The sequence below is a fragment of the Mercenaria mercenaria genome, chromosome 16, assembly GCF_021730395.1.
Source record: "Mercenaria mercenaria strain notata chromosome 16, MADL_Memer_1, whole genome shotgun sequence".
Taxonomy (NCBI): domain Eukaryota; kingdom Metazoa; phylum Mollusca; class Bivalvia; order Venerida; family Veneridae; genus Mercenaria; species Mercenaria mercenaria.
In genome coordinates, this window is record NC_069376.1 from 31,705,713 (window position 1) to 31,722,505 (window position 16,793).

The 16,793-nt window shown below is 27.0% G+C and overlaps 1 protein-coding gene across 1 annotated transcript in view; it reads right to left on the reverse strand.

The window, feature by feature from the left end:
- Positions 1 to 16,793, reverse strand: part of LOC123541297 (tumor susceptibility gene 101 protein-like) — a 53,767-nt gene that overhangs the window by 28,832 nt on the left and 8,142 nt on the right. Inside the window, exon 6 of the transcript XR_008367801.1 lies at positions 16,634 to 16,678. The gene's annotated coding sequence lies outside the window, so the exon portion shown is untranslated. The remainder of the gene's footprint in view (positions 1 to 16,633; positions 16,679 to 16,793) is intronic.

A 16,793-nucleotide genomic window follows, 5' to 3' on the forward strand; every position in this document is an offset into this window, starting at 1 on the left:
ATTGAAGTTAAAATTACAAAATCTCTATGATGGAGATCCCCAACTCCACCCTCATGATTTATGACCCGCGCTGCATATATTTTTGTACATTGATTTATCAGTCATTTCCATCCCTTTGGTGGTAGGCCAAACGCGCAAAATCACATGTAGCTCTAGTTCTGAACAGTTCCCGGGGGAGTATGTTGTACAGACCGTCCTTGTCTCCGCCATTTTGTTTTCATAATGCAATAAGATATGTATATGGTTTTCATATCAAAAACATATGGTTCTCATACGGACAATATTTCATATGATTTTCATACGTTAATTGTTTCATATGAGTAGCATATGAAAACCTTCATATGAAAATCATAAGTAGTGTATATAATACCGCAGCGGAGCCCTATTTCACCTAATTTAACATTCAGTCCCCGGTCCGAACTGACCAATGTCAGCCAATTTAAAATCCACACGGTTTAAACCAAATAATTAACCCAACCCTAAACTTATAATACTAACTCGCGAAGCTGAAACCTTCGAGGTCTTTGACCCAGTCAGACCTACAGTCTTCGGTTGCACTCGGTACACTTGTACCCTCAAAATTTAACGACACCAGTCATTTTCTTTAATAAGTTTATCAATCAATATCGTTTGTAAGCTCAATGTAAAGCGACACCGGTGTCGTTCTATTGATATTTACTTTCATTCATAAAGTTAACCGCAATATGTTTACATTTGTAGTACAATTCGTTTAAACTTCCTTGTGATCGATTTACGTTTTACAGCTGATTTAATATAAGTGTCATAGGTAAATCAAGTGCATTTTTTAAAAATGATAATGCGGGAAACCACAAATTCAACCAATCAAAAGCCTGCCATTTTTCTGCCAAGTTGGCAGCAAACTGTCATTTGCTTTTACTTTGGCCGAATCTTTGGCCGAATCTTTGGCAGAACTTTGGCAAAACTTTGGCAGATTATTTTTATTAATAAAATGTAAGGTGGGTCTACGACCCCCGGAGGCAAAGCCTCTGGTCTTTGATCTTTTTCAATTAGTAAGTATATTATCAGGGTACACATAGTAATTAAAACTTTAATTAAACTTTTAATTAAGCTTTTAATTAAGCTTTTAATCCAAAAGTCTGTTTCTATCATAGGATACAGGTTCATCCGATATGTAGAATCTGATGTAACTACCCATCAAAAGCATAAATGTTAATTCTGTAGATGCTGAATCGTCATAAGGGTGAATATCAAACATTGTTCCTTGTTTTAGATAAATTTTAATTTTTTTCTTATACATAGATATTAACTTATCAGTGTCAAAGTCCTCAGCTGCCTCAGCTGTTATATTTACATTATCAAATATATCAAAAAATAAAACATCATCCTGAGGTCTATTATTTCGCCACCTAAATATAAAATTTGATATTGGGCTTTTAGTCGGTTTATACGGTTCACCCGGGGAGCTCGCACCCTTTAATAAAATCTTAATATCTATTATATAAGTTCCGGTTTTTCCGACTATAAACACACCACTCAAAAGCATATCTAGTACATCTATTTTATATTTTTGGTCTATGTGTATAAAATCTTTATAATCTACGGTAATTCCAGGTCTTATTTCAAATATATTTAAATAGTTCAGATCGGCCATATTTTTATATGTTGAATGTATCCAGGCACCACGACGGTCAAAATACTTTTTCATTTGTATGTAATCAAAAGTATGACTATAAATAGTATTCAAAGAGAAACACTTCATGTTTTACTTCCTCTACCCTTTTTTCTATTTTCCTGTCTTTCTTTTTAAGTTTAAGAATTATTTCAGCTAAATCATCAACTCGTTTTGTTGTGGCAACTTCAGAAGCAGATAAACTATCAACAGTATTTTTTGTTCTAGCTAATTGTGTTTCTTGTTTTAAGAAAACATTTTTTACTTTTGTAATTTCTTCAGCATTAGTGGTAATTTCTTCGACATTAGCGGTTATTGCTTTAGTATTAGCAGTAATTACTTGGGTATTAGCAGTGATTGATTCTCCTTGTTTATCTGATATTTTAACTACAGAGTCTAAATCATTTATTATTTTTTTAATTTTATCATTAATTATCTTAATTGCTTCAGTATTAGCAGTAATTAACTCTCCTTGTTTAACTGATTTTTCAACTACAGAGTCCAGTTCATTTTTATGTTCTTCAACTTTAGCATTAAATTCATTAATATCTTCTTGTAATTTTTTTGTAATATTACTTAATTTGCATATTTTAAATTGTGACGGTTGTCAAACAATACTAATCCAATTTCGAATTTGTTTTTAAAGTCATCTATTTTAGAATTAATTTCTTTTTAAGGTTATCTAATGCTGTATCATGATCATCACCTCTTTGTGAAGCTGCCTTTTCCAATTCAGATTTATATTCTGCAAATTTATTTGAAAATGTATCGAGTAAATCTTGATTCCCTTTTGCCATTTCAGTATTTAGTTTATTTATTTCTGTTTTGATTTCTAACTGATACATATTTTGTAACTTTTTCTCAGCTTCAATAATCTTATCTTTTAGCTCTTCATGTTTAATCATACTATCTTTTAATTCTTGAACTTGAGTGTATAAAATGTTGAAATTGACTCGAAATACTTCTTTTATGTTGTCATCTGTCAAATCAGATTTCTCTTCAAGTTCTTTAATAGAATCAGTTCATTTCTTCTTCAATTTTACCTTGTAATTGATTAATTAATAATGAATTCTTTTTAAAATCTTTTGTTAATTCTTCAATATTCTTTACTTCTACTTCTAGTGTTTGTTTTATACTTTTGACATCTTCAAGTTTATAGTCATCTATTACACTTTGAATTTTTTTTATACACAAACCGTCTTGAAACTGCATCGTTGAGTTTATCTGGATTTCCTAGGTTGATTATTTCATTACCTCCCATATCTAATGCTCTATTCATTGTGTTATCAAGTTCCTTATTTCTGTGAAGATACGATTCCGTTTCCTTTTTTAAGCTTTTTGAATTGTTTTTTAGTAGCATAATCACTTAAATCAATATCAAATTTAACTTTACTTATACTGTCAGGTTCACTTATTTGTTTTACATCATTAAAAACTCCCATTATATAATTATTATATATTACCAGTAAAGTTTTTTCTTAAAAACTTCCTTGGTTTGTCAATATATAAGAAATCATATTTTTGATTTATTGCATTAGCAAAAGTATCACGATCTATATTTTGTTCAGTACAAATCCTACCATTTTCCCCTTTACTTGGACTTTCAAATAGAATATAGTGTGAACAGTTAATACGGATATTTTTTGGTGTTTCATAGTAAGACTGACTTAAATAAATAACACAACAGTTTTTGTGACGTCCTTGAATAAAGTATTTTGTTATTTCATTTTGAACTTTTTTATCTTCACATACAAAATCATCAAATATTACTACTTTTTGTTTTTCTGATTCAAGATTTTCACAAGGTTCAATTTGGTTGGGATCAGCTGAATATTCAGGTATTTCATTTGGATCTACTTTAATTTTTTTTGCAATTTGATTTAAGTTGTTAATTAAATCTTGATATTTATATTGTTCTAGGTTTTTAGCATATAAGTATAATTTATCATAATATATAAGAGGTTTTCGAAGTATATGCATTAATGTATTTGTTTTTCCAGATCCTGACGATCCACATATTAACATTCTAAAACATGAATCTGGCATAAAAGGATAAAATTGTTTAAAGTTATTGGATTTATCACTTTTTGTATCATAATTTGGAATTTCCATTTATATAATATTACATTATTTTACAATATCTTACATTATCTTACATTATTTTACATTATTTTACATTATCTTACATTATTATATATAAATGCAATCGAAACTTAATGAAATGATAATAAGAAAAAAATTAGTTGGGCAAAAGATGAGAGATCTTAGAGAAAAAATAAGGAGAGAAAAAATAAGAAAAGCTACAAATCGGGAAATGTATACTGAAATTTATAAACCAATTACTGAAAAAATAGAAAGTCAAAAAGAACAATTATCAAGTCAGTTAAAAGCATTACCTGGAATAAAACAACAATTAGCGTTATTAGGTGATGAAATGAAAGACATACAAACATACCAGGGTGTACCACAGCTATTCCAAGAACCAAAAGAACCAATACGATTATTACCACCAAAACCGGCTCCCTATACACCAACACCAATAGATTGGGGAGATGAACCAGCTGGATGGGTTCCTCAAGATGAACTTAAAAGATTAGAAGATTATGGAAGAGAAAAGATGGGAATAACTGAAGAATCAGAAGAATTTCCTGAAATTGTTGGGACAAGACCGAAAGCAAAGGAAATACCTATAGTAGATTTAGATGCTGGTTTGGATAGTAATGTTTTAAAAGAATATAAATATTACAAACCGTCTGAAATATTTGACTTTTTTATTGCAGATGAATCTGATCCAGATAAAATAGATAAAGACGATATTAAAGCTACAATAGATGGTGTTACTGAAAATATTAGAAGATTAAATGGTCTAATAGCTAGCAAATCAAAATCAAAAGATCCAAATAAAAAAGAAAGAGCAAAAGAATTAAAACATGATCAAGGTGAACTTATAAAGTACAAAAAACGGTTGATATATACTTTTAAGTTAACTCCTACATATACAGGAAAAGGAATAAGATATCATAACCCATATAAAGTTTTACCAAATGGACAATATGGTAATTTAATTATTAACTTAAATAAACTTTATGGTCAAAATAAATTAATTGCTAAGGATAGAATAACTGGAAAAGAAGTCATTAACACTAAAGTAGATGATGATTTAATTGATTTGATTAATAAAAGATATAACAATAATAAAAAGCATTCAATTCATTCAAGAAAAATATTTAAAGAATTAACAGAAAAATCAGGATTACCTATCAATAAAAGATCTATGAAATTTAAAAAAGTAATTAGAGGACAAGGTTATGACATTTGTCCATGTAATCCAAAAGAATTGGTTAATGACTTGGAGTTAATTTGTGGTTCAATTAATGCTGGAAATAATAATGAAGAACTAAAAAATGAAGGTATTAGAATAATTGATGAACTATTAAAAATGAAAACATTGTTACCAGAACAACATGAAAAGTTATATAAAAATTATTTTTCTTGAATTTAGTTTTTAATTAAAAAGATATGTTTAATAATTATATAAATGGAACAAAAAATAGTATTAAGTTCTGAAACAGTTAAAGATAATAAAAATACTCCGAGTGATTTTACAATCAGATTTAGTCGTTCTTTAATTTTAGATAAAAATAAAACTTATGTTGTTGGTTTGGATAGTATTAACACTATGACCTACTCTTGGCATAATATTAGTGATGAATATGACAATAAAAGAATTCGTTATCATAATGGTAAGGATTGGAAAGATATTATATTTACAAATGGTTCTTACAGTTACACAGATATTAATAATTATATTAGGGAAACATTAATAAGTAATGATGATTATGAATTTGATAAATCAGAAATTGCTCCAATAAGTTTGGAATTTGATTTAAGTAGTTTTAAGATTTTGATTTCAATTACAGATAATTTTAAGTTGGATTTGGAAATATCAAATTTTCATACATTGCTTGGATTTGAGAAAAAAAAATTAGACAAAACTGAATGGGGAACTAAAACACCAAATATAACTAACTTGTGGATACAATTTTACATTCATTGTGATCTTATTGATAATTCACTTGTTGATGGTAATTTCAGTGATATTATTTATGCTTTAAGTACTGCAGATTTAACAAGAGCTTATCCATTTACAAAAGAACCACAAAGAGTTGGATATTCTGAAATTAATAAATATATTATAAATTCAATTAGAATATATATTACAGATGTATTTGGTAGAATAATTAATTTTAATGAGGTTGAAACAAGTTTTACACTAATTTTAAAAGAAATTTGAAATTATAAATTTTAGTTTTATATAATGTACAAAAAAGTTTATGACAAAAATAAAGGAATATTTATTTATGTTGATGCTCACACAGGAGAAGAAATCATACACGGAACAGGTATCTTTGACACTTTAACGAAATTGCTTTCAAGTTCAGCCGCATCTTCAATTAGCACAGCTGGAAAAAAAGCTTTGGAAACAGCAGGAAAAGCAGCACTTGAAAGTGGAACAAAAAAGTTTGGCACAGAAGTTGGAAATTTAGCTGCAGCTAAAATTGTTGAAAAATTTAAAAAGAAACCTGCTCCGGCAGTTGGTAATTTAATTGCTAAGGAATTACAAGAAAAGAATAATAGTAAAAATAATAAAAATAATAATGATAATGAGGAGGATATTAATATAAGATTAAATAGATTGTTGTCAGGATCTGGGACACGTAAACGTTTTAACAGATTAATTTATAAAAAATAAAAACTAAAATAAAAACTAGAATAAAAAAATAAAATAATATATAATATATACATGTTTAGAACAAAAGAATATTGCGAAAGATACGAACTAACTCCTATTCAATTAGATACAGCTTTAATATCTGTCCTGGGAAATAATGTTAAGCAACAAAAAAAACGGATATCACTTTACAATTAATGATAGAAGTTCATATTTTGATTGGTTTAATGGTTATTTTGAAGTAAGTTTTAAAGTAAATAAGCTTGCTAATGGTAATAATTATGCTGATGGAGATCAAATTGCTCTAATTAATAATGCAGCTTCATTAATTGATCAGTTAGTGGTTAAACAAAATGGAAAAATTGTATACGATTGTAATAATTTATATAAGGTAGTAAATGTAAAGAGTTTGGTTGAATTGTCTGAAGATTATGCAAAATCAACTGGAACAAATGAATATATTTATTTAGATACTACTGCTACTGCTGCCGCTGATAATAATTCAGGTTTTGCTTTTAGAAAAGGATTAATCCAAGGTGGTAAAGAGGTAAATGCTAAAATTCCATTAAATAATTATTCATTTTTTCAGGGTTTAGAAACTAATATTTTACCTCCAAGTCAAATTCAAATAACACTGCAGCTGACAGATGATGATGAATTAATTTTTAGAGCTAATGCTGCTGATCCAGGTAGGGTAATTGTAACAAAATTAATTCTATGGGTTCCACGTTTAATTTTTAATGAATTTGGGTTTGATCTAATTACTACTGAAAGATTTAAAAAAGCAAGATGGTCATACCTTAGGGAAATGATGACGCAATCAACTGATACACAACAGATTAATACAACTTTTAGAATAACAGCTGGTGTAATAAAACCACAACATGTATTTGTTTATTTACAACGACCTGACAAAAGTAATAATCAAGAACATAATCCACATTTATTAGATACATTTAAACTTAATGCAGCAGATGATGATTATAATTCTGTTTTGAGCTCCTGTCGTCTTGAAGTTGGTAATGGTGTTTTTTATCCAGAAACAGAATACACAAGTATATCAAGAATATATGATGATGTAATTAATTATTATTATAAACAAAATAACAAAACTACTGGAAGTCTGCTAAATAGATTTAATTTTCGAAGTTTGTTTGGATTTGTTCATTTTAACTTGGAATATAAAAAGGAAGTAACTACAGAAGATCCTAAGCAGATTACATTAACAATTAAGTTAACTGCACTTCCCACTGCAAGATATCGTATTTACGCAATTGTATTATATGAGGAAACAGTTGAAATAAATACTATTGGAAATGAACTTGTTATTGTTTAAATAAAATAAATATAAATTAAAATAAATATAAAGTATATAATGTCATCAAATTATATTGAATATAAAATTAACCTTACAGATGGACAAAAGAAAAATTTAGCCCGAGCCTACAACAACAAAACTCCATATAATTTTAGATTAAAACATGAACAATTACATGGAAACTTTCCTTTACTTTTAACAAAAACACAAATTAATCAAATTAAAAAAGCTGTTGCAAATAAGAAGGGATTAGAAATTACAATTTCAAAAAAACAAATGTCCAGTCAAGGTCAAAATGGTGGATTTTTAGGAGCTTTAGCTGGTTTGTTAGGAAAAACAATTCTTCCAATGGCAGCAAAAATAGCTCCAAAAATATTAGCCCCTTTAGGCATTGGTGCTTTGTCTGGACTGGCCAGTACTGGTGTTAGTAAAATACTTGGAAATGGTATGATTTCAGTAGCTAATGATAAGAGAAATATGATATCACCATATCTTACACCTAATCAAAGAAAGCAACTAGTAGGATCTGGAGTGATTAAATTAACACAAAAACAAAAACAAGACGGTGGGTTTTTAGGTATGTTGGCTGCTAGTCTAGGAATACCTTTGATTACATCTTTGTTAAGTGGGAAAGGATTACAGATTGATTCACAACGAAGACCTTACAGACGAATTCCTATAGTAAAAAAAAAAAAAAAATTTATAAACAAACCAATATCTAACTTTGAAATTGAACAATGGGTAAAACAATTAAAAATTAAAAACTTTAGGGTGTATTTAGTAGAAATAATTTACTAAATTAAAAGAAAGGACGAGTGTGGAATTATAAATTTGGACGACTCTGTTGGTCTGGAACCATTGGGTTTGTTATATTTGGTAAAATATACTTCGACCCATTTGGACTTCCTCCACCAAAAGAAGTAATTAAGTATATACCAAATGTAAAATACAACAATGTTCAATATCAAGACAAACAAGTATGCTTTGTGGATATATTGTTTATTTTTCATTAAAATGTTACAAGATAAAGTACCATTGTATGATTTATTGTATAAAATACTAAAAATTAATAATCAAAGAGTAAATGAACAAACTATTATAAATTATTTTAACCAAAAAGGACATTTATTTAACTGGAATAATTAATATAATGGGAATATTCAATAATATAAATGAAAAAGTAAATAAAATAGAAAGATGGACGTCGACACAATTAAAGAAAACCTCCGTTGTTTTTAACAAGTTATACCCAAGATACGATGGTGGATTATTTCAATGGAAAACTGTAAATGCTAGTCCTGGTTTAGTTCAAAATGGTAATAATGTAAGAATTAATTTTAATTGCATCTTAATTATTCTTGTTGATGCAATTAAATTAGATAAAGGAGAAGCTAAATTACAATTAAAAATAAAGAAAATGTAATTCTTCAAAGTTACAATGCAAAAAATAACAGAAAAAATGAATCTATTTCTATTAATTATGCAAATGAATTTAAAATAAATGATGTTATTTATATTAATTCCTTAAACGTTATGAATATTCAGTTAACAATTTATGGTTCTATAATTTAATAAAAACTTTAATAAAAACTTTAATAAAAACTTTAATAAAAACTTTAATTAATTTAAGAATAAGCTAATGTATCAATACCATTATCAAGAATATATCTTTTATCATCATAACATGATAAAGATGTTTTATTTATAACATAACTGGAAAGATTGTGTTTATCAGAACGAATAACTTTAAAGGTGTGATTACTTTGGGTTGAATTAAACAAAGTATTTTTTGTAATTTTTATGAACTATTGTTTTCTTAACAACAAGTTTTTTAATTCCTTTACATTTTTTAACATTAACTTCATTTTCTAATAAATATGAATACATTTTACTTCTTAATCCAACAAATTCAACAATGGGAATGCCGGCAGCTTCATCTTTAAATTTTCCAATTACTTTTTTATTATTATCAAAATAAAATTTTGAGTTGTTATCGTAATCACTATTATCAAATAAATCTTTGTCCTTATAAAAATCCTCATATGCATCTTTAGTTTTTATTTCATAACATAATGAATCAGTGTCAGTAAATAATAATTTACAATTACCCTCGTACTTTTCCTTAATATAATTATAATGAAAATCATACATTAAATATTTTGATAAATCTAGAATGCACATTCCAACATAACAAGGTCTGTTTAATAACAAACTTTCTTTTATTCTATGAATACCAAAAAGGTTAGAGTTAAACATCGTTGAACTAACAAATGAAGGTTTGGCTATGTATTTTAATAAAATATTTTCATCATGTGTTAATTTAATATTAACCCTCTTGCGTAAATTCTCCGTCGTCTTACCGAATACAGAATTGTTCATTAACTTAAAAAAGTCCTTTTCAAATGAATTTTTTGCTTTAGATCTTTTTTGAGTATTAAAATCAATATACTTTTTTAACCAAGGACTTTCGTCAAAAGTTAATATTTTATGTATTTTTGTTACTTTTAACCCTAATTGTGTATATAGTTCAAGATTTTTATAATGAACTACATAATTTTGTTTTTTCATTAAAGTTGGAACCAACTTCTTTACATTACTTTTTCCTATTTCAAATTCTGTTTTAATATTTTTACTATAATCAGAAAGCCATTGATCTGGTATTTTTATTTTTTCAGGAGCTAAAGGATAATCATTGTGGGTTTTATGTAATTCTTTTGGATATTCAAGATCACATTCAATTATAAAGTTAGTTTTACCTTTTGCAATTAATTTCTTAAATTGTTTTTCGGATATAAATTTAAAGTTTCCAGAGGGTAAAGGTTGACACATAGCCCAACCGTAAAGATTATTGGCGTCAAGGTACATAATGTATTTGCTTTCTTCTTTTGAATTATAATCCTTCATATATTTATTGTTTGCTTTACTGTATCTGTTTGAAATATAACTTATTCCTCCTCTCAGTCCCTTTTCAATAAAAAGATACATATCAATATCAGTTATTAAATCTAACTTAATTCCAGTCATTTTAACATTGCATCCCAAGCTAACCCAGGACTACTAAAATAATGACAAGGATCTAATTTGTAGTACTCCAAACTTAGTTTTCTAAAATTTTCAAATACATCAGCTAAAAGTAATACGTCAGTTTTTAAATATAGATCATGATATTCTCCCATTGTTTTTATTTTAAATTTATTCCAAACATTTTTAGCATGTTCGTATTCATTATCAGATATGTGTGTTTCATTTAAAATTGAATAAAAATCTTCTTTAGAAGGTAATTCTGTTTCTTTGAATTTTTTAAATGAATCCATGTAATCATATGGATAAACACCTTTTGTCTTTAATAAATTAATGTTTTCACAATCAAATTCTTGAGATAAGTATTTAAATTCTGGAATATTTTTTACTAGGTTATCCAATGATTGAGACATGAATTGAAATGAATCAATAAAGACCAAGTCAGAAATCATAAATGCCATATATCTTTCCATATTGTTAGGAATAACATTAATTTTTTTTAAATTTTCCTATTTGTGCATAATAAATGACCGTCATAACCTCTTAAATTATGAAAAATAACAGGAATTTTATGTGTTAGTTTAAAATTAATATTACATTCTGAGTGAGCACTTCCTCTGAATTTTCCTGTTATATGACAATGGTCACGTACTGGCACTTCACCTTCTATATATTCTTTTTCACAGATATGACAAAACTTTTGTTTTTTAAATTCACTTTCATCTTTTTTAGACATTCTCAAATCTTTGTTAAAATGTTCTTTAAATATTTCTTTACAATATTCCTCTTCCTCAAGCATTTTTTCAATAAACATATAAACTGCATTAGGACCTCTATAAATCTGGGTTGGTTTAGTATAACTGTTATCATAACAACAAACAACTTTATAGCCGTAACCACAATCTATATGATTTTGATATGCTTCAGTAAATGAAGATTCAGTTGATGGTAAAGCAGTTAAAACTTTTTTAGTTATTGATTCAAAATCAGCATAAATTACAAAAGGTACTGCTAAACCTTTATGATAATTTTTAAATTGTACTTTACTTCCCTCTTTTGGCATTTTTACACCTTGGATACCATTAATAGCTAAACAATTTGGAATATGTTCATTTAATATTCTTTCTTGTGAAAAATTCTGTAAACATGATTTGCAAAAATGTTTTTTATGTTGATCTTTGGTTTTGTTAAACATTAATCTATTAAAGTCTTTTATCCAAACATAATGTTGGACTACAGTTCTTGAGGGTTTACAGTCATCATCAGTTATTTTATCATTTATTTTATCATTTATTTTATCATTAGTAATTAGCAACATGTCACAGTGTTCTTCGCATTGATATTTTGATATGTACAATGGATAAATACTATTTTCTTCATATCCAAATATATTAAATGATATTTCATTTAAAACTTCTATTTTAGGTATTTGATTTAATGTAACAGGAAATTTAATTCCAGTATAATCAAGATCGTTTATATGTTTTTTATAATTTGAAACTCTTTCAGAATGTTTTGTTACAGGAAATTTGTAAGCTAAATGACACCATCTAAAACATTCGTTATCATCATTCTTTATATTTATTAATCCTTTCATTGAATTTTGTAATGGTTTTGGTAATTCTAAATAACTCGAAGCAGCCAATGGACTATACTTATATCTATTTATATAATGAGCATCAACTGACTCTATTCTCCAGCCACTTCCTTCAGAAATCCAATTACCAATTCTATTTATTATTTCATCAAAAGCTTGATGTAAAGTTTTTTTTTATTTCATTTGTGTTAATAATTTCTAAAGCCTTTGATTGAAAATAAGCTGATTTATATATTGTATCAGTTTTATCCATTTTTACAAAAGTTATTTTTAAAACAACATTTATTTTTATACCTTTTAAAGTTTTAAGTTCAGATTTAAGTATTTCATAAGATCGTTTATAGTTAAATATAATTGATTCTTTGGATCTTGTCTATATGTAATTTTAATTTCAAATTTCTTATAATATTGTTTTGTAGATCTCTCGATTTCCATCTATATATTATATTTAGAAAAAAAATCTTCAAGCAAAAAAGGATTAAAAAAATAATTAAAAAAAAAAATAATAAAATAAATAAAGTTTTAAATTATCTTTAAGAAGAATTAAAATATTTAAACTTATATCTTTTTCCATTAACTTTTGATATTCCACATTTTACTCGGTTTGTCCCTTCACAACACATTTTTATTAACCCAGCATTAATACCAAATTCTTTAGATGCTTTGTAAGTGCTTCTATATATTTTTTCTTCATTAGTATCACAGTCGGTTACAATAACTTTTTTAGGATTGTTTCGATAATTATTTGGTCTGGGACAATCACATAATCTTTCATCATTTTCTTCTTCAGTTAATAGACAACCACAGTCCCATTCAAATAAAGTTATTTTACGAAGATAAGGATCTATAACATTTTGTAATTTATCAATGACATGATTTTTATATTCATCGCTAACTATTTGATCAAGTTTTGATTTAATAACATTTCTTCTTTTAAGAACTTTCTTATATGAATTTTCATCTGGATTCATTATTTCTCCTAAAGTGCTAGATAATTTTGGCATAATCATTCTATCTACCTTTCTATTAACCATCTATATATAATATACTTATAGAAAAAAATCTTTAAAAACGCACCTAATGAAATTATATTGATTTGAGAAATTTGTTTATTATTATCTATATCTTTTGAATAAGATTTTAAAGTCATTTTTTCTAATTGTTATCAACTGTTAAAATTTTAATACCTTCTTGAAACATTCTGTTTAACCATTCTTCGTGTAATTTGTGTAGTTTTTCTAAATAATCTAAACCAACTTTGTTTTCTTCCGTTCTGTTTCTTTTTTGAAGTCTTTTAAAACATATTTTTGGATCGGGTTTAACATAAACAAATCCATCAATTGGGTTTGTTCCATATGGTTTTATAATATGATCAGTTAAGAAAAGATTGTATACTGCCCACTCGGGGTCATTTATAACACCATTGTCGTGATGTTGTTTTGTAAAAACGTTACTGTTAGTTAAATAACAACGTTCAAGGACAGAAACACCATCAAACTGTTTAGCAGAAGATAACATTTTTATATGACTGTTTAAAGTTGTTAGCTGAAAAGGAAATAAATATTTGGAAGGTTCTTGAGCAGCAAGTTCAAAAAGGTTATATGAATTATAACTTGGGTCCATAACATTTTGCCATTCGTGAATTGATTCTGGAATTATATTAAAATTAGGATTATATTCTTTAATAATATCTAAAAACGTACTTTTTCCTGATGCAATATTACCTTCAACTGATATAATTTTTCTCATTTATATAAAATACTTATAGAAAAAATCTTTAATTAAAGTTAAAGTTAATACAACTCTTCTTCTTTTTTACTTTTATATCCGTTAAGTTTAAATTCCTTCATATGCATTTCAAGAGGTGTTGAATAATTTTTTTCTTTCTGCATTTCTAATAGTATTGTAAAAATATCCTGAATAACTTTATTTGGATCTTCTTTATTTACTTTTCCAATCCGTGCTTTTGTTATAAGTTGTTTTATTTTATGATGATGTGATTTTAAAATAAATTTCTTGTCGTCAAGTTTTAGTCTGTTAGTAAATATGGTAATTACTGATGGAACAGCGCCAGCAACTGCTACAAATATAGGAATAGCTGGAACAAGTACTAATGCAGCTGAGCAACCAAAAATACCTGCTGTAATATATAATCCAGTATTTACTCTCCCACAAAATTTATAACTTTTTCTGTAAGCAGCAGCTAGTTTAGTTAAGTGAATAATTAATTGATCTATTGTTTCTATTCCATTATTATTAGAAATTAGATTTTTATTGCTCATTTATATAATTAAACTTTTTATTTCTAAATTAAATTTGTTCAAGATCGCTAAATGGTACCCAACTATTAAATTTTTCGCTATAACCCTTCCATTTTACTAAAGCTTGTTTTTTCTTATAATTTTGTCTAATAACTTTTTCTATTCTAAAAACTTCTTGTGTAGTAGGTAAAAGTTCTTGTTCATAAAATGAACCTTGAATAATTTCATCATTTAAATCTTTAATAGTGTATGTTCTGGGATTTGTATTATTAATTTTATAAATTATAAATATTTCCTCTGTCCAGTTTGGTGTATATCCTTTTTCAAAATGTCTTTTAAGTTTGCTTAAACGAACTCGATCACCAATTTTAAATTTTGCTTTGCTCTTTGGTATCTTTAAATCACCATATAAATTAAAGTAAACAGTACCTTTATTTAAGTTTTTACTAGCTTCGGTTGGTGTCATTTTTATACTAGAATGTTTTGTTTTGTTATATTTATCAACCATATCCTGCAAATTATTTAAAAAAGTATAAGTATTATTTGCTGTAAAATATTTCCACATTATTCTTTTTAAACTTCTATTAAATCTTTCAATAACTACAGCCTTTCCTTCATTAAATGTATGGTACATTATTAATTTTATTTTTATTCAAAAATGATTCAAACTTTTTATTATAAAAATTCTTTTCCTTCATCTACCCATAAATTTACTGGTAATCGTCCTTCTAAAATTATTTTTTCAAATGCTTCAGTAACAGATTCTCCAGTTTTATTCTTTAATGGAATAACCCAAGCATATTTACTAAATATATCAATAACAGTTAACAAGTACTTTACTCCTTTATTATATTTTGAAAAGCTTGCATGTCAACTAATCAGCTGACCAAGTATCATCAATATCATTAACTATCACTCTTCGTTTCCTAAATTTTCTTTTAATTGGTTTGTGTAATTCTTCTGCTAATTCATCGCTCCATGTGATTCCGGGGGTATACTCTACCCCTTTTCCCGTTTTTTGACTTTTGTTTTTTTCCCAACCAAGTGTGTATTTCGTTTTAATTATAGGTTTCACAACTAAATGTTTTGCAATCTTTTCTCCAAATGTTTTTGATTTAGTTTTATTTAAATTGGAAAGCATTTGCTTATCACATGTACCCTTTTTTACATCGCTGTCATAGCAAAATCATGGTCCATACATACTGCATCCAGTTCATTGACAGGGGTCCATTATCTAGGGGATTTCCTGGCCCACAATAATTATATTCCTGGAAGTGTTAAACCTTTCTTAGGTAATAAAGGTAACATTGCTTTGTGAATATCTAAATTACCTCCTGTACTTTTAACAAACTTTGATCTCATCTTTCCACAAGATGAACAGGTAGCTTTTATCATTTTTCTCCCGTTTTTTGTTGTAACATAATGAGGATTTATATTATCAGTAAATTTTCTTTCTTTCAAACAATATATTTTATTCTGTAAACTCATCTATATCATATGTATTTAAAACTTTTAATTGGGTTTAAAATCTGTGGATTTTAAATTGGCTGACATTGGTCAGTTCGGACCGGGGACTGAATGTTAAATTAGGTGAAATAGGGCTCCGCTGCGGTATTATATACACTACTATCATATGAAATATTACATATGAAAAGCATATGATCGTATTACGATATGATTATCATACGAAATTCATATGAATTTCATATGGTAATCGTTTTATATGAGAATCATATGTGGCGAAATTGGCTATGTAACCAATAGAATGTTATGACCTCATAGCGGTGTGAGCTCATATGGGAATTTTAAACACACAGATCATAAAGCTGTAGAAACAATGCAACTATACATTTGTTGGCCGGTGACATAAAACGATAGTGTAATATATGCACTAAATTATGACATTGTCATATGTACATTTATAAAGAAGAGAATATTTACGATTTAGGCTTATGAAAAAATAAAAAAAGGATGTCACAATTATGCTACTGCTAATATCAGAAATAAGTAATTGTAATTTAAAGATGAAATAATATCATATACGCCGTCTTACCATGTTCCGTTCCAGCAGTGTGCACACGTTCTTCACTTTCTGAGCCTACAGTAGAAAGTATTAGTCTCTAAATTAGAAGTAAAATAACTGTTTTTGATATATAAGGTCTTAAATATCCTGAAGTGATAAACCAATCTTCTGACACATTTACACCCATTTA